Source organism: Arachis stenosperma, chromosome 4, assembly GCF_014773155.1.
Source record: "Arachis stenosperma cultivar V10309 chromosome 4, arast.V10309.gnm1.PFL2, whole genome shotgun sequence".
Taxonomy (NCBI): Eukaryota; Viridiplantae; Streptophyta; class Magnoliopsida; order Fabales; family Fabaceae; genus Arachis; species Arachis stenosperma.
This window is the reverse complement of record NC_080380.1, coordinates 105,778,209-105,804,680: the sequence shown is the minus strand read 5'-3', so window position 1 is coordinate 105,804,680 and position 26,472 is coordinate 105,778,209. Positions and strand designations below refer to the sequence as shown.

Sequence of the window (26,472 nt, the reverse complement as noted above, 5' to 3'; positions counted from 1 at the left end):
TGAACAGAATACCTCTAACTTAGCAAATTTAGTCTCTGATCTGTCTAAGGCCACTCTAAGTTTCATGAATGAAACAAGGTCCTCCATCAGAAATCTAGAGGCACAAGTGGGCCAACTGAGTAAGAAAATCACTGAAATCCCTCCTAATACTCTCCCAAGCAATACTGAAGAGAATCCAAAAAGAGAGTGCAAGACCATTGATATAATCAATATGGCCGAATGCAAGGAGGAGGGAGAGGACGCGAATCCCAATGAGAAAGATCTCATGGGACGTCTCTCAAGCAGGAAGGAGTTCCCTATTGAGGATCCAAAGGAATCTGAGGCTCATATAGAGACCATAGAGATTCCATTAAATCTCCTTTTGCCATTCATGAGCTCTGAAGATTATTCGTCCTCTGAAGAGGATGAAGATGTAACTGGAGAGCAAGTTACTCACTATCTAGGAGCCATCATGAAGCTGAATGCCAAGTTATTTGGTAATGAGACTTGGGAAGGTGAACCTCCCTTGCTCATTAGTGAACTTGATACATGGGTTCAACAAACTTTACCTCAAAAGAAACAAGATCCTGGGAAATTCTTAATACCCTGTACCATAGGCACCATGACCTTTGAGAAAGCTCTGTGTGACCTAGGGTCAGGCATAAATCTTATGCCACTCTCTGTAATGGAGAAGCTGGGGATCATTGAGGTACAGCCTGCCTTATTCTCATTACAATTAGCAGACAAGTCAGTAAGACAAGCTTATGGATTAGTAGAGGACGTGTTAGTAAACGTTAAAGGCCTTTACATCCCTGCTGATTTCATAATCTTAGACACTAGAAAGGAGGAGGATGAATGCATCATCCTTAGAAGACCTTTCCTAGCCACAGCAGAAGCTGTGATAGATGTTAACAGAGGAGAATTAGTCCTTCAATTGAATGGGAACTACCTTGTGTTTAAGGCACACGGCTATCCTTCTGTAACAAGGGAGAGTAAGCATGCAGAGCTTATCTCAGTACAGAGTCAAACAGAGCCCCCACAGTCAAACTCTAAGTTTGGTATTGGGAGGCTACAACCAAACTCTAAGTTTGGTGTTGAATCCCCACAACCAAACTCTAAGTTTGGTGTTGGAACTATACAAAATTGACCTGATCACCTGTGAGGCTCCATGAGAGCCCACTGTCAAGCTAGTGACATTAAAGGAGCGCTTATTGGGAGGCAACCCAATTTTTATTTATCTAATTTTATTTTTTATTTTATTTTTCTTTTATGTTTTATTAGGTTCATGATCATGTGGAGTCACGAAAAAAATATAAAAATTAAAAACAGAATCAAAAACAGCAGAAGAAAAATTGCACAGTAAGGAGCATCTGGCTGGCATTCAACGCCAGAACAGAGCATGGATCTGGCGTTGAATGCCAGAAACAAGCAACACCCTGGTGTTCAAATGCCAGGAATGCACCCTAAGGAGAGCTGGCACTGAACGCCAGAAACAAGCATGGAACTGGTGTTCAACGCTAGAAACATGCTGCACATGGGCGTTGAACGCCCAGAACATGCATCACTTCGACGTTTAAACGCCAGAATTGCATGCAAAGGCATTTTACATGCCTAATTGGTGCAGGGATGTAAATTCTTGACACCTCAAGATCTGTAGACCCCACAGGATCATCTCAGGATCTGTGGACCCCACAGGATCCCCACCTACCATATTCTCCCCTCTTCTCAACATTCATCCTCTCTTTCCAATAAATACTCTTCCCCAAAACCCTTCACCAATCACCTCCATCTCTCTTCCCAATCACCCCTTCACCACTCACATCCATCCACTATTCTCCATAAACCCCACCTACCTTCAAAATCCAAATTTCTTTCCCACCCAAACCCACCCTAAATGGCCGAACCTACTCCCTCTCCCTTCACTATATAAACCCCTCCATTCTTCTTCATTTTCACACAACACAACCCTCTCTTCTCCTTCTTGTCCGAATACACCTCTCCCCCTCTCCTCTATATTTTCTTCTTCTTCTTCTTCTCTTCTTTCTTTTCTTGCTCGAGGGCGAGCAATATTTTAAGTTTGGTGTGATAAAAGCATAAGCTTTTTGTTTTTCCATTACCATTGATGGCACCTAAGGCCGGAGAAACCTCTAGAAAAGGGAAAGGGAAGACAAAAGCTTCCACCTCAGAGTCATGGGAGATGGAAAGATTCATCTCCAAAGCCCATCAAGACCACTTCTATGATGTTGTGGCCAAGAAGAAGGTGATCCCCGAAGTCCCTTTCAAGCTCAAGAAAAATGAGTATCCGGAGATCCGACATGAGATCCAAAGGAGAGGTTGGGAAGTTCTAACCAACCCCATCCAACAAGTCAGAATCTTAATGGTTCAAGAGTTCTATGCCAATGCATGGATCACTAGGAACTATGATCAAAGTAAGAACCCGAACCCAAAGAATTATCTTACAATGGTTCGGGGGAGATACTTAGATTTTAGTCCGGAATATGTGAGGTTGGCATTCAACTTGCCTATAATGCAAGGAGATGAACACCCCTACACTAGAAGGGTCACTTTTGATCAAAGGTTGGACCAAGTCCTTATGGACATATGTGTGGAAGGAGCTCAATGGAAAAGAGACTCAAGAGGCAAGCTAGTTCAACTGAAAAGACTGGACCTTAAGCCTGTGGCTAGAGGATGGTTGGAGTTCATCCAACACTCCATCATCTCCACTAGCAACCGATCCGAAGTTACTGTGGATCGGGCCATCATGATTCATAGCATAATGAATGGAGAGAAAGTAGAAGTTCATGAAGTCATCCCCCTTGAATTCTACAAAATAACCGATAAGCCCTCTACTTTGGCAAGGCTAGCTTTTCCTCATCTTATTTGCCATCTATGTTACTCAGCTAGAGTTATCATAGAAGGAGACATCCTTATTGACGAGGATAAGCCCATCACCAAGAAGAGGATGGAGCAAACAAGAGAGACCATCCACGGATCTCAAGAAATGCATGAGGAAGCTCATCATCAAGAAATCCCTGAGATGCCTCAAGGGATGCACTTTCCTCCCAACAACTATTGGGAACAACTCAACACTTCCCTAGAAGATTTGAGTTACAATGTGGATCAATTAAGGGTGGAACATCAAGAGCACTCCATCATTCTCCATGAAATTAGAGAAGATCAAAGAGCAGTGAGGGAGGAGCAACAAAGGCAAGGAAGGGACATAGAAGAGCTTGATGACATTATTGGTCCTTCAAGAAGAAGACGCCACTGAGGTGGACTCATTCCTTGTTCTTATTTTTTTTCTGTTATTCGGTTTTTATGTTATATGTTCATCTATGTTTTGTGTCTCTACTTCATGATCATTAGTAGTTAGTAACTATGTCTTAAAGTTATGAATAATTCCATGAACCCTTCACCTCTCTTAAATGAAAAATGTTTTTAATTCAAAAGAACAAGAAGTACATAAATTTCGAAAATTGTCCTTGAATTTAGTTTAATTATATTGATGTGGTGACAATACTTTTTGTTATTCTGAATGAATGCTTGAACAGTGCATATTTTTGATCTTGTTGTTTATGAATGTTAAAATTGTTGGCTCTTGAAAGAATGATGAACAAAGAGAAATGTTATTGACAATCTGAAAAATCATGAAATTGATTCTTGAAGCAAGAAAAAGCAGTGAATAGCGAAAAAAAATTTGGCGAAAAAAATAGAAAGAAATAAAGAAAAAGCAAGCAGAAAAATCCAATAGCCCTTAAAACCAAAAGGCAAGGGTAAAAAGGATCCTTACTACTATTTTCTATTCAATTCGACTTATTCTTATTCTAAGATATTCGTTGCACTTCAACATGATGAATGTGATGATCCATGACACTCATCATCATTTTCACTTATGAACGCGTGATTGACAACCACTTCCGTTCTATATTAGACCGGGCACGTATCTCTTGGATTCCTTAATCAGAATCTTCGTGGTATAAGCTAGAATTGATGGCGGCATTCATTGGAATCTGGAAAGTCTAACCTTGTCTGTGGTATTCTGAGTAGGATTTCGGGATTGAATGACTTTGACGAGCTTCAAACTCGCGATTGCTGGGCGTGATGACAAATGCAAAAGAATCAAGGGATTCTATTCCAACATGATCGAGAACCGACAGATGATTACCCGTGCTGTGACAGAGCATTTGGACCATTTTCACTGAGAGGATGGGATGTAGCCATTGACAACAGTGATGCCCTACATACAGTTTGCCATAGAAAGGAGTGACAAAGATTGGATAAAAATAGTAGAAAAGCAGAGATTCAGAAGGAGCACAGCACCTCCATACACTTGTCTGAAATTCCCACCATTGAATTACATGAGTAACTCTATCCTATTTTATTTCTTCGCGTATACTATAATTTCTTAATACAGTTGAATCCGCCTGATTGGGATTTACAAGATGACCATAGCTTGCTTCATACCAACAATCTCTGTGGAATCGACCCTTACTCACGTAAGGTATTAAATGGACGACCCAGTACATTTGCTGGTTAGTTGAGTGGAGTTGTGACAAAGTGTGATTCATGTTTGAGAGCACCAAGTCTTTGGAGCCATTGTTGATGATCACAATTTCGCCTATCAGGAGGCTTCTTTAGCACTGACAGATGCAGCTTGCAATCCAGTCAGGTTGTGAGAAATCATATTGACTTGCTGAGTCAATATTTTGTTCTGAGCCAATATGGCATTCAGAGTATCAATCTCAAGAACTCATTTCTTCTGAGTCATCCCATTATTCACAGGATTTCTTTCAGAAGTGTACATGAACTGTTTATTTGCAACCATCTCAATGAGTTCTTGGCCTTCTGCAGGGGTTTTCAGATGAAGGGATCCACCAGCAGCATGGTCCAATGACATCTTGGACAATTCAAACAAACCATCATAGAATATGCATATGACGCTCCATTCAGGAAGCATGTCAGAAGGACACCTTTTTGTTAATTGCTTGTATCTTTCCCAAGCTTCATAGAGAGATTCACCTTCCTTCTGTCAGAAGGTTTGGACGCCCACTCTAAGCTTGCTCAACTTTTGAGGTGGAAAGAATTTGGTCAAGAAAGCGTTGACCAACTTATCCCAAAAGTTCAAGCTTTCTCTAGGTTGTGAGTCCAACCATGTCCTAGCTCTGTCTCTTACAGTAAAGGGGAAAAGCATATGTTTGTAGACCTCGAGATCAACCCCATTGGTCTTAAAAGTATCTCAGATTTGCAAGAATTCAGCTAAGAACTGATGAGGATCTTCTGATGGAAGTCCATGAAACTTGCAATTCTACTGCATTAGAGAAACTAATTGAGGCTTAAGCTCAAAGTTGTTTGTTCCAATGGCAGGAATTGAGATGCTTCTTCCATAGAAGTTAGAAGTTGGTGCAGTATATTCACCAAGCATCTTCATTGCATCTCTGGCATTGTTGTTGGATTCAATTGCCATGTCTGCTTCTTTTTCGAAATTTTCTGTAAGGTCCTCTCCGGAGTGTTCTGCTTTAGCTTCTCTTAGCTTCTTCTTCAAAGTCCTTTCAGGTTCAAGATCATCTTCAACAAGAATGTTTTTATCCCTGTTTCTGCTCATATGAAAAAGAAGAGAACAAAGGGAGTAATGGAATCCTCTATGTCACAGTATAGAGATTCTTTGAGGTGTTAGAAGGAAAGAAGAATAGGGGAATGAGGTAGAGAGAGAATAAGAAGAATTCGAACACAGAGGGAGAGAGAGGGTTTGAATTATAAGTAGAAGAGAAGTGTTAGCAAATAAATAGAGAAAGATGAGAGAAAGTGTATTCAAAAATTAAAACTAAAACAATTAGTTAATTAAAAAGATTTTTGAAAAAGTGATTAGTAATTTTCGAAAATTGGTGGTTAGGTGGTTTTGAAAAAGATAAAAAATAGTAATTAGTTGAAAAAGATTTGAAAATAATTTTGAAAAGATAAGAAGTTCGAAAAAGATTTTGAAATTAAAATTTTAAAAAGATATGATTGAAAAAGATATGATCTGAAAAGATATGATTGAAATAAAAAAGATATGATTTTGTTTTTAAAATTGATGACTTGACTAACAAGAAACTAAAAGATATGATTCTAGAATTTTAAAGATTGATCCTTTCTTAATAAGAAAGTAACAAACTTGCAATTTTTATAATCAAAACATTAATTATTAGCAAGGATTTTTGAAAATGTGATATGAAAAAGATAATATTTTAAAATTATGAATTAAAATATGAAAATTTGAAAGAATTTGAATTGGAAAAGAAATTACCTGCCTAGTGTCATTCTGGCGTTAAACGCCCAAAATGCTATCCATTCTGGCGTTTAACGCCCATTTGGCTGCCTCTTTGGGTGTTTAACGCCCAGCCAGATACCCTGGCTGGCGTTAAACGTCAGGAATCCTTCTTTACTGGGCATTTTAACGCTGCCCATTCTGGTGTTTAACGCTCAGAATGATACCTTTACTGGCGTTAAACGCCCAGAATGATAGCCATTCTGGCGTTTAACGCTCAAAGTGCCTCTTTATTGGCGTTTTAACGCCAGTGAGCTCTTTTCTCTGTGATTCCTCTGCTTTATATTTTGAGCCCCCTTTTTTTATTTTGAAATTTTGACTTGACTAACAAGAAACAACTAAATTTTAAAAAAATTTTTTACCAAGTCAACTGAAAATTTCAAAACTTATGAGAAGAAAAAGGAAAAGATATTTTTTTGACTTTTAAATTTTTAATGAGGAGAGAAAAATAACAAAATGACACAAAACATAAAATTTTAAGATCAAAACAAATAATGCATGCAAGAACACTTTGAATGTCAAGATGAACACCAAGAACACTTTGAAGATCATAATGAACATCAAGAACATATTTTTGAAAATTTTTAAGAAAAGAAAGAAATGCAAGACACCAAACTTAGAAATTTTTAATGTTTAGACATGATGAATTCGAAAATGCACAAGAAAAACAAGGAAAGACACAAAACAAGAAAATTATAAGATTAAACAAAGAAAATCATCAAGAATAACTTGAAGATCAAGAAAGAACACATGATGAATTTTCGAAAATTTAAGAAAAATTAAAAACATGCAGTTGACACCAAACTTAAAATTTGATACTAGACTCAAACAAGGAACACAAAATTTTTTTTTATGATTTTACTATATATTTTCTTTTGAATTTTTTGAAAATAAAATAAAAAATCTTAAACATTGGTGCACGAAATTGTGATCATCAAAGGCGCCATTAACATGGTACGCTCAATTGCAATCTGAACTCTTTATCACAACTTCGCACAACTAACCAGCAAGTGCACTGGGTCGTCCAAGTAATAAACCTTACGCGAGTAAGGGTCGATCCCACGGAGATTGTTGGTATGAAGCAAGCTATGGTCATCTTATAAATCTCAGTCAGGCGAATTCAAATGGTTATGGAGGATTGATAATTAAAAGATGAATAAAACATAAAATAAAGATAGAGATACCTATGTAATTCATTGGTGAGTGATGAATTTATTTTTGATAGTTTAGAATTTCACAAATGAATTCTCGTTGCAAGTATAGTTCCTAAACCAAACAATAATCTTTTCATACAAAAAGTTGTTTGTCACTAAAACAAACCCCTAAATTTATAAACCGAAGTATTGGAACCTCGGGTCGTTCTCCCTAGGAATTACAATAAAGTGTCTTGTTATTGGTTGTGAGTTATTTTGGGGTTTTGATATGAAGCATGAAAGATAAATGGCAAGAAAGTAAACTAAGGCCTAAAAAGGTCTTAGCAAGGGTTGGTGGTCAAAGATCTCTATCCTAATCACTAACCACAATATGAAAATTGGCAAGGATTAATCTCATTAAATCATCCTCTAACTAGTAGTAAAGGAAAGTCAAATGAGCTATATCAATCCTAGTCCATAAGTCCTAACTCTCCACTAATTCAATTAGTGAGAACTAGAGTAAATGGCTCCTAATCATCAATCACTTGGACATTAGTAACTCAAGAGTTCCTAAGTTACCTTTCCAAGCCAAGAGTATAAAATTCTACTCTAAAATCCAACCAAGCATTTCATCAAACACTTGGAAGGCATAAAAGGAAAGCATAGTAAATCAACAACAAGAACAAAATCTAACAACAATTATTGCAAAGAAATTAACAACAACAATTCAAGGAAACCACAATTATCATGAATTACCTCAAATTGCATTATTGAAAGAAAACAAAGGAACAACAATCTATCCAAAACAAAGTGAAGAATTACAATTATTAAAGCACATAACTAGAAAGAGGAAGAGGAGAAGATTAAGACTAGATAAAAGAGAAGTGAATTAAAGCATGAATTAAACCTAGATCTAAGAAGAGAGATTAACCTAAACCTAATCCTAATTCTAGAGAGAAGTGAGAGCTTCTCTCTCCAAAACTACTCTAAACTAAAACTAATGATGCTGTATGATAGATTGATTGATAGCCCCCTTCCCCCTTCAATCCTTGATCCTTTTATTTCTTTCTATCAGCAATTGGCGCCAAAATGGGTTCAGAAACCCTTCCAAATCGCCAGGCACGTGTTGCTTTAATGAAGTCATGTGCGGACTTCGACGCGTGCGCGCACGGTACGCGTGCGCGTCCCTGGCCGATTTTGCAATGTGCGCGCAAGCGCCTTGTGCGCGTGCACGTGCTTGGCTGATTTCACTTCTTTGACTTTTTATGCTGCTCTCCACTTGTATGCTTCCTTCCTTGCTCCCTTTGATCCATGCCTAGCCTATTTCAATCCTGGAATCACTAGCAAATGCTTAGTTCAAACAAATCAACTCCCAAGAGAACATGTGTAAGCACAAGAGCTAGGGCAATAGGAATCAAAGCCAAACCACAATTGTATTGAATTATCAAAAAAGAGTTCAAGCTTGCAAGAATATAGATAATATGGGTGAACACATGTAATTGAACTTTTGAACCCTCACCGGATGTGTATCCGCTCTATTCACTCAAGTGTTTAAGGGTTAATTCACTCAATTCTCTTCTAATCATGCTTTCCAAAATTTTATTTCCTTCTAACAATCAACACCTATTCAATGCATGCATACATTTATCATGAGGTCTTTCATTTAGGTTGTAATGGGGTTAGGGTTAAGGTAGGATCATTTATGGTTAAGTGGACTAGAGTTTAGATCTTGGATTAGCATAGACTTTCCCACCTAACCTTTATAACGACCTATATAAGTTTAAACTATTCTAACTACCCATTCTTCACTTTTTCTTACATATTCATGCATCTTATTTCTTGATTCGTAACACTTATGCATTGATTCCTTTTTATTGAACTTCACCTTGGGGCATTTTGTCCCCTTTGGTTGCTTTCCTTTCATTTTCTTCTTTCTTTCTTTTTTTTCTCTTTTTTTTCTATATTACTTTTTTTTCTTTTCTTTTTATTCTTTGCACAAGGACATCAATTGCATAAGGTCTTATACATTCAATCAATACATGAATATATTCCCAATTCCTAAATATGGAAGTGTACTACCCTTTTTATCCCATCCAATGTTCCCAAGCCTCACCATCTTCGAATAATAAACACTCCCACTAGCCTAGGCTAATCAAAGATCCAAGCAAGGGACTTTCATTGGTTTTCCACCTTAGGCTTGTAATGTGCTAAAATGAGAACAAGTTAGTTAAGCATAGGCTCAAAATTGGCTAATAATGGAGAGTAAAAGGTAAGCTATTTGGGTAAGTGGGCTAATGAAATAATGGCCTCAATCATACAAATGCATGAATACAAGAAATAAATGGACATATAGAATCAAGCAAATCAAGGATCATAATCATAGAAAGAGAACAATTGCACACAAGAATGGAAGATAAGTGGTTATAAAATGTAACCACATCAATAGGCTCAAGTCTCACAAGCTTGTGTTCTAAGCTCAATACATGCTTCACAAAGTAGGAATTCAAGCAAGTTTCACCAAAAATTTTCTTCAATCAATTAGGCTGGTGCCCTATGCCCTATAATTAAGTTTCTTGGAAAATCTCAATATTTGACTAAGCATTGTTGTGATTGAAAAGATTCAAAAATTCCTTAGTTTACCCTTTCCTTTTTCACTTAAAACAATTTCTTATGCAAAAAGGGTGACTAAGTTTTTGCAATTCAAACATGATTTCTAATCACACTATAAGCTAAAAAGAAGGATATGCAAAAGTATATAAAGAAAAATCCAACTAAAAGTATGGAATCTAGCATCTAAAGTATCTAAAATATCCAAAAGCATCCAAAACATCTAAAATCCAAAATAAGCAGTAAAGGTATCCAAAACGAACCAAAATAGTAAGAGTATCCAAAATAAACTCAAAATGCATCAAATATATACAAAGGTATGCAAAGTAAGATAACTAGGAAAGTGTCCAAAATGTTCACCGGTCCTCTAATGATGCTACCGGTGACCTCCCCACACTTAAGATCGAGCATCGTCCTCGATGCTAAACCGGAGGATCAGGGGGAGGTACAACGGTAGGTGCTGACTCTGTCTGAGGCTGTGGGACCGACTCCTCATGGGGCTGCAGAGTCTCTGTGGCGTCAGTTGCAGCTGGAGGTGCATCCTGCTGAGTCAGCTCATCAACATCCTCCTCCTGATGATCCTGCTCATCGGAGGCTGGAGAGTCTGGGAGCGGAGGTAACTCAACGCCCAGGGAGATGAGTGCCTGATCCATCCGATCCAGTCGGCATATGATCTGGCACTTTTCGTTCTCCAAGAACCGAAACAGACGCTGAACCAGTAGGTAAGTCGGCTCATGTGCTGAAGAAGGGGCTGTCGAAGAAGATGGAGCTGCTGCTGTAGAGGAGAACGGGGCTGCTGAAGGTCCAGCCGTCCCGACCACTGCTCTAGCCCTAGATCGGCGTCTAACCGGGGGCTTCTCGTGCACCTAACCACCCCAAGGAATAGTAACCTGCTTGTGATCGCCATCTGGGGGTGGTGGTATCACATCATCATCCAACCAGGGGACCTCAGCTAAGGCGGCCATACTGGTAACCAAGGTGGGAAACGGGAGTAGGCCACGAATATGTGCTCGCAACATACACCGCCGAATCAGTCGAGAAAAATAAACCTCCTTTCCCTCAAAAACACAACCAATCAAAAGTAGCATCTCCATAGGCATCTCAGAAAAGTGAGTGGTGGGCAAAATGTAGTGGGCAAATATCATCTGCCAAGTCTTGGCCTCTCTAGTCAGATGAGCAAAGAGCACTGGTGCGCAAAATTGTGATTCACTACACAACTTTGCACAACTAACCAGCAAGTGCACTGGGTCGTCCAAGTAATACCTTACGTGAGTAAGGGTCGATCCCACGGAGATTGTTGGTATGAAGCAAGCTATGGTCACCTTGTAAATCTTAGTCAGGCAGACTCAAATGGGTATAGATGATATATGAATAAAACATAAAGATAAAGATAGAGATACTTATGTATATCATTGGTGAGAGCTTCAGATAAGCGTATGAAGATGCTGTCCCTTCCGTCTCTCTGCTTTCCTACTGTCTTCATCCAATCCTTCTTACTCCTTTCCATGGCAAGCTTATGCAAGGGTTTCACCGTTGTCAGTGGCTACCTCCCATCCTCTCATTGGAAATGTTCAACGCACCCTGTCACGGCACGGCTATCCATCTGTCGGTTCTCAATCAGGCCGGAATAGAATCCAGTGATTCTTTTGCGTCTGTCACTAACGCCCCGCCTTCAGGAGTTTGAAGCACGTCACAGTCATTCAATCATTGAATCCTACTCAGAATACCACAGACAAGGTTAGACCTTCCGGATTCTCTTGAATGCCACCATCAGTTCTTGCCTATACCACGAAGACTCTGATCTCACGGAATGGCTGGCTCGTTTGTCAGGCGAGCACTCGGTTGTCAGGCGATCAACCATGCATCGTGTATCAGGAATCCAAGAGATAAACACTAGAGCCTCGTATGCTTGTAGAACAAGAGTGGTTGTCAGTCACTTTGTTCATGAGTGAGAATGATGATGAGTGTCACGGATCATCACATTCATCATGTTGAAGAACAAGTGATATCTTGGACAAGGAACAAGCGGAATTGAATAGAAGAACAATAGTAATTGCATTAATACTCGAGGTACAGCAGAGCTCCACACCTTAATCTATGGTGTGTAGAAACTCCACCGTTGAAAATACATAAGAACAAGGTCTGGGCATGGCCGTGAGACCAGCCTCCCAAAGAGGGTTCAATCATAAAAACATGATCAAAAGCCTTAAATACAATAGTAAAAGGTCCTATATATAGAGAACTAGTAGCCTAGGGTGTACAAAGATGAGTAAATGACATAAAAATCCACTTCCGGGCCCACTTGGTGTGTGCTTGGGCTGAGCAATGAAGCATTTTCGTGTAGAGACTCTTCTTGGAGTTAAACGCAAGCTTTTGTGCCAGTTTGGGCGTTTAACTCCCATTTAGGTGCCAGTTCCGGCGTTTAACGCTGGGAAATCTGAAGGTGACTTTGAACGCCGGTTTGGGCCATCAAATCTTGGGCAAAGTATGGACTATCATATATTTCTCGAAAGCCCAGGATGTCTACTTTCCAACGCCGTTGAGAGCGTGCCAATTGGGCTTCTGTAGCTCCAGAAAATCCACTTCGAGTGCAGGGAGGTCAGAATCCAACAGCATCTGCAGTCCTTTTCAGTCTCTGAATCAGATTTTTGCTGAGGTCCCTCAATTTCAGCCAGAAAATACCTAAAATCATAGAAAAACACACAAACTCATAGTAAAGTCCAGAAAAGTGAATTTTAACTAAAAACTAATAAAAATATACTAAAAACTCAACTAAATATACTAAAAATATACTAAAAACAATGCCAAAAAGCGTACAAATTATCCGCTCATCACAACACCAAACTTAAATTGTTGCTTGTCCTCAAGCAACTGAAAATCAAATAAGATAAAAAGAAGAGAATATGCAATGAATTCCAAAAACATCTATGAAGATCAGTATCAATTAGATGAGCGGGACTTTTAGCTTTTTGCCTCTGAATAGTTTTGGCATCTCACTCTATCCTTTGAAATTCAGAATGATTGGCTTCTTTAGCAACTCAGAATCCAGATAGTGTTATCGATTCTCCTAGTTAAGTATGATGATTCTTGAACACAGCTACTTATTGAGTCTTGGCCGTGGCCCAAAGCACTCTGTCTTCCAGTATTACCACCGGATACATACATGCCACAGACACATAATTGGGTGAACCTTTTCAGATTGTGACTCAGCTTTGCTAGAGTCCCCAATTAGAGGTGTCCAGGGTTCTTAAGCACACTCTTTTTGCCTTGGATCACAACTTTATTTCTTTCTTTTTCTTTCTTTTCCTTCTTTTTTTTTTCGTTTTCTTTTCTCCTCTTTTTTTTTTCGTTTTTCTCTTTTTTTTTTTTTGTTGTATTCACTGCTTTTTCTTGCTTCAAGAATCATTTTTATGATTTTTCAGATCCTCAGTAACATGTCTCCTTTTTCATCATTCTTTCAAGAGCCAACATTCATGAACCACAAATTCAAAAGACATATGCACTGTTTAAGCATACATTCAGAAAACAAAAAGTGTTGCCACCACATCAAAATAATTAAACTGTTATAAAATTCAAAATTTCATGCAATTCTTCTCTTTTTTAATTAAGAACATTGTTTATTTAAGAAAGGTGATGGATTCATAGGACATTCATAACTTTAAGGCATAGACACTAATGATCATAAGACACAAACATGGACAAGCATAAAGCATAAATTTTCGAAAAACCAAGAAAATAAAGAACAAGGAGATTAAAGAACGGGTCCACCTTAGTGATGGCGGCTTGTTCTTCCTTTTGAAGGTCTTATGGAGTGCTTGAGCTCCTCAATGTCTCTTCCTTGTCTTTGTTGCTCCTCTCTCATGATTCTTTGATCTTCTCTAATTTCATGGAGGAGAATGGAGTGTTCTTGGTGCTCCACCCTTAGTTGTCCCATGTTGGAACTCAACTCTCCTAGGGAGGTGTTAATTTGCTCCCAATAGTCTTGTGGAGGAAAGTGCATCCCTTGAGGCATCTCAGGGATCTCATGATGAGAGGGGTCTCTTGTTTGCTCCATCCTTTTCTTAGTGATGGGCTTGTCCTCATCAATGGGGATGTCTCCCTCTATGTCAACTCCAACTGAATAACAGAGGTGACAAATGAGATGAGGGAAGGCTAACCTTGCCAAGGTAGAAGACTTGTCCGCCACCTTATAAAGTTCTTGGGCTATAACCTCATGAACTTCCACTTCTTCTCTTATCATGATGCTATGGATCATGATGGCTCGGTCTAGAGTAACTTCGGACCGGTTACTAGTGGGAATGATTGAGCGTTGAATAAACTCCAACCATCCTCTAGCCACGGGTTTGAGGTCATGCCTTCTCAATTGAACCGGCTTCCCTCTTGAATCTCTTTTCCATTGGGCGCCCTCTTCACAAATGTCAGTGAGGACTTGGTCCAACCTTTGATCAAAGTTGACCCTTCTAGTGTAAGGATGTTCATCTCCTTGCATCAGAGGCAAGTTGAATGCCAACCTCACATTTTCCGGACTAAAATCCAAGTATTTCCCCCGAACCATAGTAAGCCAATTCTTTGGATCCGGGTTCACACTTTGATCATGGTTCTTGGTGATCCATGCATTGGCATAGAACTCTTGAACCATTAAGATTCCGACTTGTTGAATGGGGTTGGTAAGAACTTCCCAACCTCTTCTTCGGATCTCATGTCGGATCTCCGGATATTCACTCTTTTTGAGTGAAAAAGGGACCTCGGGGATCACCTTCTTCAAGGCCACAACTTCATAGAAGTGGTCTTGATGCACCCTTGAGATGAATCTCTCCATCTCCCATGACTCGGAGGTGGAAGCTTTTGCCTTCTCTTTCCTCTTTCTAGAGGTTTCTCCGGCCTTGGATGCCATAAATGGTTATGGAAAAACAAAAAGCAATGCTTTTACCACACCAAACTTAAAAGGTTTGCTCGTCCTCGAGCAAAAGAAGAAAGAAGAGAGTAGAAGAAGAAGAAATGAGGAAGAAGGGAATGGCTGTGTTCGGCCAAAGAGGGGGAGAAGTGGTGTTTAGGTTGTGTGAAAATGAAGGGGTGAAGAAGGGTTTATATAGGAGAGGGGGGGCTCATGGTTCGGTCATGTATGGGTGGGTTTGGGAGGGAAAGTGGTTTGAATTTGAAAGGTGAGGTAGGTGGGGTTTTATGAAGGATGGATGTGAGTGGTGAAGAGAAAGATGGGTTTTGATAGGTGAAGGGTTTTTGGGGAAGAGGTATTGAGGTGATTGGTGAATGGGTGAAGAAGAAGATAGAGAGTGGTGGGTTGGTGGGGATCCTGTGAGGTCCACAGATCCTGAGGTGTCAAGGAAAAGTCATCCCTACACCAAATGGCATGCAAAATCACGTTTTGAGCCAATTTTGGCGTTAAACGCCGGGCTGGTGCCCATTTCTGGCGTTTAACACCAGGTTCTTGCCCTTTCCTGGCGTTTAATGCCAGTCTGGTGCCCCTTTCTGGCGTTAAACGCCCAGAATGGTGCCAGACTGGGCGTTAAACGCCCAACTGCTAGCCTCACTGGCGTTTAAACGCCAGCAAGTTCTCCTCTAGGGTGTGCTGTTTTTCTTCCTGTTTTTCATTATGTTTTTGCTTTTTTAATTGATTTTGTGACTTCTTATGATCATCAACCTACAAAAAACATAAAATAACAAAGGAAAATAGATAAAATATAATCATTGGGTTGCCTCCCAACAAGCGCTTCTTTAATGTCAGTAGCTTGACAGAGGGCTCTCATGGAGCCTCACAGATACTCAGAGCAATGTTGGAACCTCCCAACACCAAACTTAGAGTTTGAATGTGGGGGTTCAACACCAAACTTAGAGTTTGGTTGTGGCCTCCCAACACCAAACTTAGAGTTTGACTATGGGGGCTCTGTTTGACTCTGATTTGAGAGAAGCTCTTCATGCTTCCTCTCCATGGTGATAGAGGGATATCCTTGAGCCTTAAACACATAGGATTTGTCATTCACTTGAATGATCAGTTCACCTCCATCAACATCAATCACAGCCTTTACTGTGGCTAGGAAGGGTCTGCCAATGATGATAGATTCATCCATGCACTTCCCAGTCTCTAGGACTATGAAATCAGCAGGGATGTAATGGTCTTCAATCTTCACCAAAACATCCTCTACAAGTCCATAAGCTTGTTTTCTTAAATTGTCTGCCATCTCTAATGAGATTCTTGCAGCTTGCACCTCAAAGATCCCTAGCTTATCCATTACAGAGAGAGGCATGAGGTTTACACTTGACCCTAAGTCACACAGAGCCTTCTTGAAGGTCATGGTGCCTATGGTACAAGGTATTGAAAACTTTCCAGGATCTTGTCTCTTTTGAGGTAATTTCTGCCTAGACAAGTCATCCAGTTCTTTGGTGAGCAAAGGAGGTTCGTTCTCCCAAGTCTCATTTCCAAATAACTTGTCATTTAGCTTCATGATTGCTCCAAGGTATTTAGCAACTTGCTCTTCAGTGACATACTCATCCTCTTCAGAGGAGGAATACTCATCAGAGCTCATGAATGGCAGAAGTAAGTCCAATGGAATCTCTATGGTCTCATTTTGAGCCTCAGATTCCCATGGTTCCTCATTGGGGAACTCAGTGGAGGCTAGTGCACGCCCATTGAGGTCTTCCTCAGTGGCGTTCACTTCCTCTCCTTCCTCTCCAAATTCGGCCATGCTTATGGCCTTGCACTCTCCTTTTGGGTTTTCTTCTGTATTGCTTGGGAGAGTACTAGGAGGGAGTTCAGTAACTTTCTTGCTCAGCTGTCCCACTTGTGCCTCCAAATTCCTAATGGAGGATCTTGTTTCAGTCATGAAACTTTGAGTGGTTTTGATTAGATCAGAGACCATGGTTGCTAAGTCAGAGGGGTTCTGCTTAGAATTCTCTGTCTGTTGCTGAGAAGATGATGGAAAAGGCTTGCCATTGCTAAACCTGTTTCTTCCACCATTATTGTTATTGAAACCTTGTTGAGGTCTCTCTTGATTCTTCCATGAGAAATTTGGGTGATTTCTCCATGAAGAATTATAGGTGTTTCCATAGGGTTCTCCTAGGTAATTCACCTCTTCCATTGAAGGGTTCTCAGGATCATAAGCTTCTTCTTCAGATGAAGCATCCTTAGTACTGCTTGGTGCATTTTGCATTCCAGACAGACTTTGAGAAATCAAATTGACTTGTTGAGTCAATATCTTGTTCTGAGCCAGAATGGCATTCAGAGCATCAATCTCAAGAACTCCTTTCTTCTGACTTGTCCCATTGTTCACAGGATTTCTTTCAGAAGTGTACATGAATTGGTTATTTGCAACCATTTCAATTAGCTCTTGAGCTTCTGTAGGCGTCTTCTTCAGATGAAGAGATCCTCCAGCAGAGCTATCCAAAGACATCTTGGATAGTTCAGAGAAACCATCATAGAAAATACCTATGATGCTCCATTCAGAAAGCATGTCAGAAGGACACTTTCTGATCAATTGTTTGTATCTTTCCCAAGCTTCATAGAGGGATTCTCCATCCTTCTGTCTGAAGGTTTGGACTTCCACTCTAAGCTTACTCAATTTTTGAGGTGGAAAGAACTTTGCCAAGAAGGCATTGACTAGCTTTTCCCAAGAGTCCAGGCTTTCTTTAGGTTGTGAGTCCAACCATGTCCTAGCTCTGTCTCTTACAGCAAAAGGGAATAGCATAAGTCTGTAGACCTCAGGGTCAACCCCATTAGTCTTGTCAGTGTCACAGATTTGCAAAAATTCAGCTAAGAACTGATGAGGATCTTCCAATGGAAGTCCATGGAACTTGCAATTCTGTTGCATTAGAGAAACTAATTGAGGCTTAAGCTCAAAGTTGTTTGCTCCAATGGCAGGGATAGAGATGCTTCTCCCATAGAAGTCGGGAGTAGGTGCAGTAAAGTCACCCAGCACCTTCCTTGCATTGTTGTTGTTTTCGGCTGCCATGTGTTCTTCTTCTTTGAAGAATTCGGTTAGGTCCTCTACAGAGAATTGTGCCTTAGCTTCTCTTAGCTTTCGCTTCAAGGTCCTTTCAGGTTCAGGGTCAGCTTCAACAAGAATGCTTTTGTCTTTGCCCCTGCTCATATGAAAGAGAAGAGAACAAGAAAATGTGGAATCCTCTATGTCACAGTATAGAGATTCCTTGAGGTGTCAGAGGAACAGAAAAATAGAAAGAAGAGGTAGAAGAATTCGAACTTAATTAGATAGAGTTCGAATTGTGCATTGAGAAGGAGTGGTACTCCATAAATAGAAGGATGTGGGAAGAGAGGAAGAAATTTTCGAAAATTAAGTGAAATATTTGAAAACATTTTTGAAAAACTTTAATTGATTTTCGAAAATCAAGAGTGGGAAAGAAATCAAGTAATTTTTGAAAAAGATTTTGAAATTAGAAATCAAAAAGATATGATTAAAAACTGTTTTGAAAAAGATGTGATTAAAAGGATATGATTGAAAAGTTATGGTTTTAAAAAGATATGATTGAAAAGATATGATTTTGAAAACAATTTTAAAAAGATTTGATTTTAAAAATTAATGACTTGGCTAACAAGAAAAGTTATGATTCAGACATTAAACCTTTCTCAACAGAAAAGGCAACATACTTAAAATCTTCAATCAAATCGTTAATTGTTAGCAAGTATCTTTGAAAAAGGAAAGAAATTGATTTTGAAAACATTTGATTGAGAAGATATGATTTGAAAAAGATTTGATTTTGAAAAACTTTGAAAACTTGAAAAAAATTGATTTTGAAAACAAAATCCTCCCCCTTGTGCCATCCTGGCGTTAAACGCCCAGAATGGTGCACATTCTGGCGTTTAACGCCCAATGCACTACCTTTTGGGCGTTAAACGCCCAACCAGGTACCCTGGCTGGCGTTTAAACGCCAGTCTGTCCTTCTTCACTGGGCGTTTTGAACGCCCAGCTTTTTCTGTGTAATTCCTCTGCTGCATGTTCTGAATCTTCAGTTCCCTGTACTATTGACTTGAAATAGAACCAAGATCAAATAAACAATGCATGCAAGACACCAAACTTAAAATTAGACACTAGACTCAAACAAGAAACATAAAATATTTTGGTTTTTATGATTTTTATAAATTTTTTTGTGCTTTTTCGAAAATTATATGAAAATAGAAAATAAAGGTTTCAGAATTCTCAATTTGGATTCCAGGAATCATTGCAATGTTAGTCTAAGACTCCGGTCCAGGAATTAGACATGGCTTCACAGCCAGCCAAGCTTTCAAAGAAAGCTTCGGTCCAAAACACTAGACATGGCCAATGGCCAGCCAAGCCTTAGCAGATCATTGCTCCAATAGCAAGATTGATAGAAATCAACAAGCTATTGTGATGATCAGTTGAAACCTCGGTCCAATAAGATTAGACATGGCTTCTCAGCCAGCCAGACTTCAACAGATCATCATGAAACACTAGAATTTATTCTTAAGAACTCTGAAGAAAAATACCTAATCTAAGCAACAAGATGAACCGTCAGTTGTCCATACTCAAAACAATCCCCGGCAACGGCGCCAAAAACTTGGTGCGCGAAATTGTGATTCACTACACAACTTTGCACAACTAACCAGCAAGTGCACTGGGTCGTCCAAGTAATACCTTACGTGAGTAAGGGTCGATCCCACGGAGATTGTTGGTATGAAGCAAGCTATGGTCACCTTGTAAATCTTAGTCAGGCAGACTCAAATGGGTATAGATGATATATGAATAAAACATAAAGATAAAGATAGAGATACTTATGTATATCATTGGTATGAAGATGTTGTCCCTTCCGTCTCTCTGCTTTCCTACTGTCTTCATCCAATCCTTCTTACTCCTTTCCATGGCAAGCTTATGCAAGGGTTTCACCGTTGTCAGTGGCTACCTCCCATCCTCTCATTGGAAATGTTCAACGCACCCTGTCACGGCACGGCTATCCATCTGTCGGTTCTCAATCAGGCCGGAATAGAATCCAGTTATTCTTTTGCGTCTGTCACTAACGCCCCGCCTTCAGGAGTTTGAAGCACGTCACAGTCATTCAATCATTGAATCCTACTCAGAATACCACAGACAAGGTTAGACCTTCCGGATTCTCTTGAATGCCGCCATCAGTTCTTGCCTATACCACGAAGACTCTGATCTCACGAAATGGCTGGCTCGTTTGTCAGGCGAGCACTCGGTTGTCAGGCGATCAACCATGCATCGTGTATCAGGAATCCAAGAGATAAACACTAGAGCCTCGTATGCTTGTAGAACAAGAGTGGTTGTCAGTCACTTTGTTCATGAGTGAGAATGATGATGAGTGTCACGGATCATCACATTCATCAAGTTGAAGAACAAGTGATATCTTGGACAAGGAACAAGCGGAATTGAATAGAAGAACAATAGTAATTGCATTAATACTCGAGGTCCAGCAGAGCTCCACACCTTAATCTATGGTGTGTAGAAACTCCACCGTTGAAAATACATAAGAACAAGGTCTAGGCATGGCCGTGAGACCAGCCTCCCAAAGAGGGTTCAATCATAAAAACATGATCAAAAGCCTTAAATACAATAGTAAAAGGTCCTATATATAGAGAACTAGTAGCCTAGGGTGTACAAAGATGAGTAAATGACATAAAAATCCACTTCCGGGCCCACTTGGTGTGTGCTTGGGCTGAGCAATGAAGCATTTTTGTGTAGAGACTCTTCTTGGAGTTAAACGCCAGCTTTTGTGCCAGTTTGGGCGTTTAACTCCCATTTAGGTGCCAGTTCCGGCGTTTAACGCTGGGAAATCTGAAGGTGACTTTGAACGCCGGTTTGGGCCATCAAATCTTGGGCAAAGTATGGACTATCATATATTGCTGGAAAGCCCAGGATGTCTACTTTCCAACGCCGTTGAGAGCGCGCCAATTGAACTTCTGTAGCTCTAGAAAATCCACTTCGAGTGCAGGGAGGTCAGAATCCAACAGCATCTGCAGTCCTTTTCAGTCTCTGAATCAGATTTTTGCTCAGGTCCCTCAATTTCAGCTAGAAAATACCTGAAATCACAGAAAAACACACAAACTCATAGTAAAGTCCAGAAAAGTGAATTTTAACTAAAAACTAATAAAACTATACTAAAAACTCAACTAAATATACTAAAAACATACTAAAAACAATGCCAAAAAGCGTACAAATTATCCGCTCATCAAGCACCCCTTTAGGCTTAGTGTTGTTCGCATCCATGACCCAAAGAGCATCTGGTATAGCAATCACGCGCTTAAGCGCCTCATAGTCGAAGGTCATGCTGTGAATAGCTATCTCAGCCTGCTGATGAGCGCAGGTTCCATCAGTATGATGTCGGCACTGCAATGCCTCCTCTATGGCTGACTTAGTGATCATAACCTCTCTACCCCGTAGCTGTACTGAATCCAGAGTAGGACGGAAGAAGCTGCAATAGAATTCCTTAACCCAAGAAATGTTGATATCTCCCAAATCTCTATCAACAAAGTCCATACCCAACTCTAGGATGCGACTAGTAATGGCTCGTCTCACATCATTGTGAAGGACAAGCTTCTTCTCAGTATTCAGTTTCGTCGTCCGATACTTGGGAAGGCGAAGCTCACAGTAAAGTTTGGGAAACTTTGTTGGATTGGTGGAAGGTAGCAACTGATTTTCCTTTTCTTCTTCATTCAACGGATTCTTAGCATAATTCTTGTAAATGGAGGGAATAGAGGGTGTGGAATGTTTTTTTTCTTGGAAGTAGTGGCTATGGCTTTTCCTTTATCCGACATCCTGAAAAGTATGATAGAATATAAGCAATGAAGCACTTAGCACGAAGCAAATAAAGCATGTTCAGGATATCAATTGGCTTATAATCAATCACGATGTGAACTGAACTTTGAAAAAATTGGTGAACAAGTAAGCATAAGTGAACAAGTAAACCAAGAATGCAGTGTTCACTAAAGTCAACAACTCTTACTCATTAAGCAATAAAATCATCATACTTTTGAAAGAATGGTTAAAGAGGGTTAAATGAGAGTAGAAGTTAAATGGTTAAAGAAATTAGTGAGATAGAAAGGTGGATTAGTGGTATGATGATATTTAGCCCCAATAAAAGAGGAGTTATGGCTAGACATAGAAATCATGTTCACAATGATTGGTGCAAATCTCGGAAGTCAAAAGGAAACGGAAATTAGCACAAATTTTCAATAGAGACTAAAATGAAAATAGATTTCTTGAAAATTGGGCAGCATCCCTGCTTAAAATTGGACGTTCCCGGATAGCAACATAGCATAAGCAGCAAGAATACGACATCAATTAAGCACAGCAGCAGTGAAATAAACCCAGCAACACAAATTGCATACATAGCAATGCGAAATCAGCATACAACAGCCAAGTAAATAAACAGCGAATATGCACAAATGGAGCACTTATCAGGCCTAGAATTCTCTATCCAGACCTAGCTACCTAACAGCAATTATTTCTATCTAACCTAACATACACAATTTCAATTCTAACTAACTAACAGAGAACTAACAGTAGCTAACAGTAATTCTAATTAATGAACACAGAATTGAAGCATGGAACTTAGGAGCAGAGTGAAAAGAAATGGAAATGGGAAGTAGGGGCGGCAGAAAAATGAGCTGGGCGCAGGACGCCGCCGCGGAGGGTGGCGGTCACGGCGGAGCAGTGGTGGCGGTGCTCGGGAGAGTAGAGGGAAGAGTGAGTGGAGAAGGTGAGATGAGAGATGGAGAGAGTGAGGAGGAAAGTGTTGATGGAGAAAGAGAGAGGGCTCGGCCGCCGAGTGATTGTCGCCGGCGATGATGGGTGGTGGGAGGGAGAAAGGGGAGAGAAGATGGTGATAGGGAGAAGAGGTGCGCGACTGCGCAGTGCTCATCGCGCACTAGGGTTATCTTCCTTTTGAATCGATGCGGGCTTGCGCAATGCGCTTCCGCGTACATTGATGACATTAGGGACCTACGCGTGCGCGTACAGTGCGTTGAAGCGTGGACGGGGAAACTATATAGAGGGGCGTGCGCGTACAGTGCACGCACGCGTACATTGAGTTGGGCTGGAGGCTTAGAGTGGGCGCGGTGCGCGCCCAACTCTCTGGACAAAGGCTCGGAATGGCGGCATCAACCAGGGGACGCGCCCGCGGCAAGTGCGCGTCCGCGTATATTGGCAGTTTATCATAAGGCGCGCAAGCGCGATGCGTGCGCTCGCGTCCGTTCCTCTTTTTCTAGATGGGTGCGCACGCGGCAAATGCGCGTCCACGTGAGATGAGTTGCGCTGGGGGCTTAAAGTTGGCCCAGATCCAGTGCAACTCTCTGGATATTGGCTCAGAAGTTGCAGCAGCAGATCAATGCGGGCGCGGCAGGTGTGCGTCCGCGTGCACTTCCTTGTTTTTGTGATCGGCGCGCACGCACGTAGTGCGCATTTGCGTGGGTTGTGTTGGGCTCAGGGCATAGTGTTTGCCCAAGAGAGGCCCAGCTCTCTGTAATTTGGGTGATGATGCAGCTACTCAGGGGCACGTGCGCTTACATCGTGCGCGCGCGTCTAACACCCCTTTTTTTTATATTGCCCTTTAAGCAGAAAAATTGTGCTCAGGTGCTCCCTATACTGCTCACAACTCTTTATTCAATCAACCATCATACAATTCACAAAAAATGCAATTTGATATTATTCATCTACTACTAAACACAACATACATGTGACTATGCTAACAATTAAGTTCTACAAACAAATTTATATGAAATATCTACCTACAATGGCAACTCAAATCACTTATTAAGTAAAATTAAAAGAGAGTGGAAAGAGTTTACCATGGTGGGGTGTCTCCCACCTAGCACTTTTATTTTAAGTCCTTAAGTTGGACATTTTGGGGAGCTCATTGTCATGGTGGCTTGTGCTTGTACTCGTCTTGGAACTCCCACCAATGCTTGGTTCTCCATTGCGCCCCAAGATTTCTCATGGATTGAGCCAAGTGTTGATGGAGTTCTTCACAAGCTTGGGGCTCCCAAAGTTGATCCTCTTCTTGTGATCCGGGGTCCCACACTTTATTTTCACACCCTTCTAGAAGTTGATCATCATTATTGGTCCATCCGGGTGGTGAACAAGATGAATTCTCTATGAAGTGCCCAACAATCCTCCTAGACCCATCTATTTGAGCACTATTCCCACCATTGTATTCAACTCTTGAAGTATCAACCAAAATGAGCCTTGATTTGCAACGCCAACCACGAAACATCTTTCGCTTACGCTTCATCCCACAAAGCATCCGAAGTTGACCATCCGTTTCAAGCAAACCATATTCAAGTGGGATAATAAAGCTAATAGAAATGAATTTCACCCACTCAAATGAAGGTGTAGATGGCAACCTAGGCAAAGATGCTTCCAAAGATCTTGACAAAGCATAGCCAACCCTTGTTCTTCTATTTCTAGGGATTTTCACCTCTTCACAAGATCTCTTAATCTCAATCCTTTGTTTAACAATTTTATCTAAACATTTTCCCTTAATCAAACTATAATTAGGAGGGTGAAAGAAGTTTACCTCCACAACATTTTGAAATGCACCAGGAGAAGGTTCTTCAAGTTCAAAGGATTCTCCACCCCTAGGACTTGATGCTTGCTCTTCATCACCAAGGAAACTCAATTTTTTCTCTATCCCATCCAAGTCTTCATATGGAATATGCCTTGGAAGGTGTGCACTTTCCTCCCTAGCATCAATTTCAATCATCTTGGAGGGGTTTTCTTCAACTCTATGTTCCCATGGAGGCTCCGCATCTCCTAAGTCTTCTACCACTTCTTCCTTGTCTTCAACAATTAAAGCTTCCTCCAATTGTTCTAATACAAAGCAACTTCCCTCATTTTCCACCGGAATTTCCAATCTCTCCTTCATGCTATATTCTTCATTCGATTCTCCACATGTAGCCATGGGAGTTCCTTGAGTGTTCAAGCATTGGGAGGCTAATTGATTTGTTACCTCATCCAAGGCGGCCATGAAATTTTGCACATCCCTTTTCATCTCTTCTTGCCCTTGAACAAGAACACCAAGGATGTCATCCATTGGAGGTTGGGGTGGACGGAAGGTTTCATCATTTTGGAAAGATGGTTCTTCTTGGTAGAGTTGTGGTGGTTCAATATTCTCCACTCTTTCCACTTGTTGCACAACACACTCCATAGTTGCTTGAAATTGATCCAATGCTTCCTTGAGACGATCCCTTGACTCTTGTTCCACTTGGATATCATGATAGGGATCATATGGCTCTTGGATCGATGGACATGAATATTCTTCCATGTGAGGTTGTGGTGGAAGGTAGAATTCATCTTGTGGTTGAAAATTATCATATATTGGGGGTGGTTCGTCTTGGTAATAATGTGGAGGAGGTGGCTCTTGAAAATGTTAATGTTGGAATTGTGGTGGCTCTATATATGGTTCATATGGTTGTTGGTAGGATGGATATGGATTAGGGTCATATAAAGGTGGTTGGTGAAAAGAGGCTTGTGAGTATGGTTGAGAGTTATGTTGAGGATATGGTTCATAGGCATATGGTTGTGATTCTTGAAAGTCACAAGGTGATTCACCATAGCCATTGGATTGATATGCATCATAGAATGGCTCTTCTTCATAGTGCATTGGTGGGGGTTGTTGCCATGAAGATTGATCATACGCATATGGCTCCTCCCACCTTTGATTGTCCCATCCTTGATACACATTCTCATTGAAGTTCTCATCACCTACAACATAGTTGTAATCACACTCATAGCCAAAGTGAGAATTCATGGTAGCAAGAGAAAATAAGAAACAAAAACTAATAAGAAATAATGAAACAAAACTAAGACTAGCAAAAACTAACAAACAATCCAAAAATCAAGCTATTCACAATATTCACATATATACAATAACCAACAACATAACACCATTGCAAGTCCCCAGCAACGGTGCCATTTTGATGAATTTATTTTTGATGGTTTAGAATTTCACAAATGAATTCTCGTTGCAAGTATAGTTCCTAAACCAAACAATAATCTTTTCATACAAAAAGTTGTTTGTCACTAAAACAAACCCCTAAATTTATAAACCGAAGTATTGGAACCTCGGGTCGTTCTCCCTAGGAATTACAATAAAGTGTCTTGTTATTGGTTGTGAGTTATTTTGGGGTTTTGATATGAAGCATGAAAGGTAAATGGCAAGAAAGTAAACTAAGGCCTAAAAAGGTCTTGGCAAGGGTTGGTGGTCAAAGATCTCTATCCTAATCACTAACCACAATATGAGAATTGACAAGGATTAATCTCATTAAATCATCCTCTAACTAGTAGTAAAGGAAAGTCAAATGAGCTATATCAATCCTAGTTCATAAGTCTTAACTCTCCATTAATTCAATTAGTGAGAACTAGAGTAAATGGCTCCTAATCATCAATCACTTGGACATTAGTAACTCAAGAGTTCCTAAGTTACCTTTCCAAGTCAAGAGTATAAAAT

General features: G+C 40.3%; 1 non-coding gene across 1 annotated transcript; it reads left to right on the top strand.

Moving 5' to 3' along the window:
* Window positions 1–17,483: 17,483 nt before the first annotated feature.
* LOC130977608 (small nucleolar RNA R71) lies at window positions 17,484–17,591 on the top strand. Its single transcript, XR_009085294.1, has one exon. It is a non-coding gene; the product is annotated as a small nucleolar RNA R71 (small nucleolar RNA).
* Window positions 17,592–26,472: the final 8,881 nt, after the last annotated feature.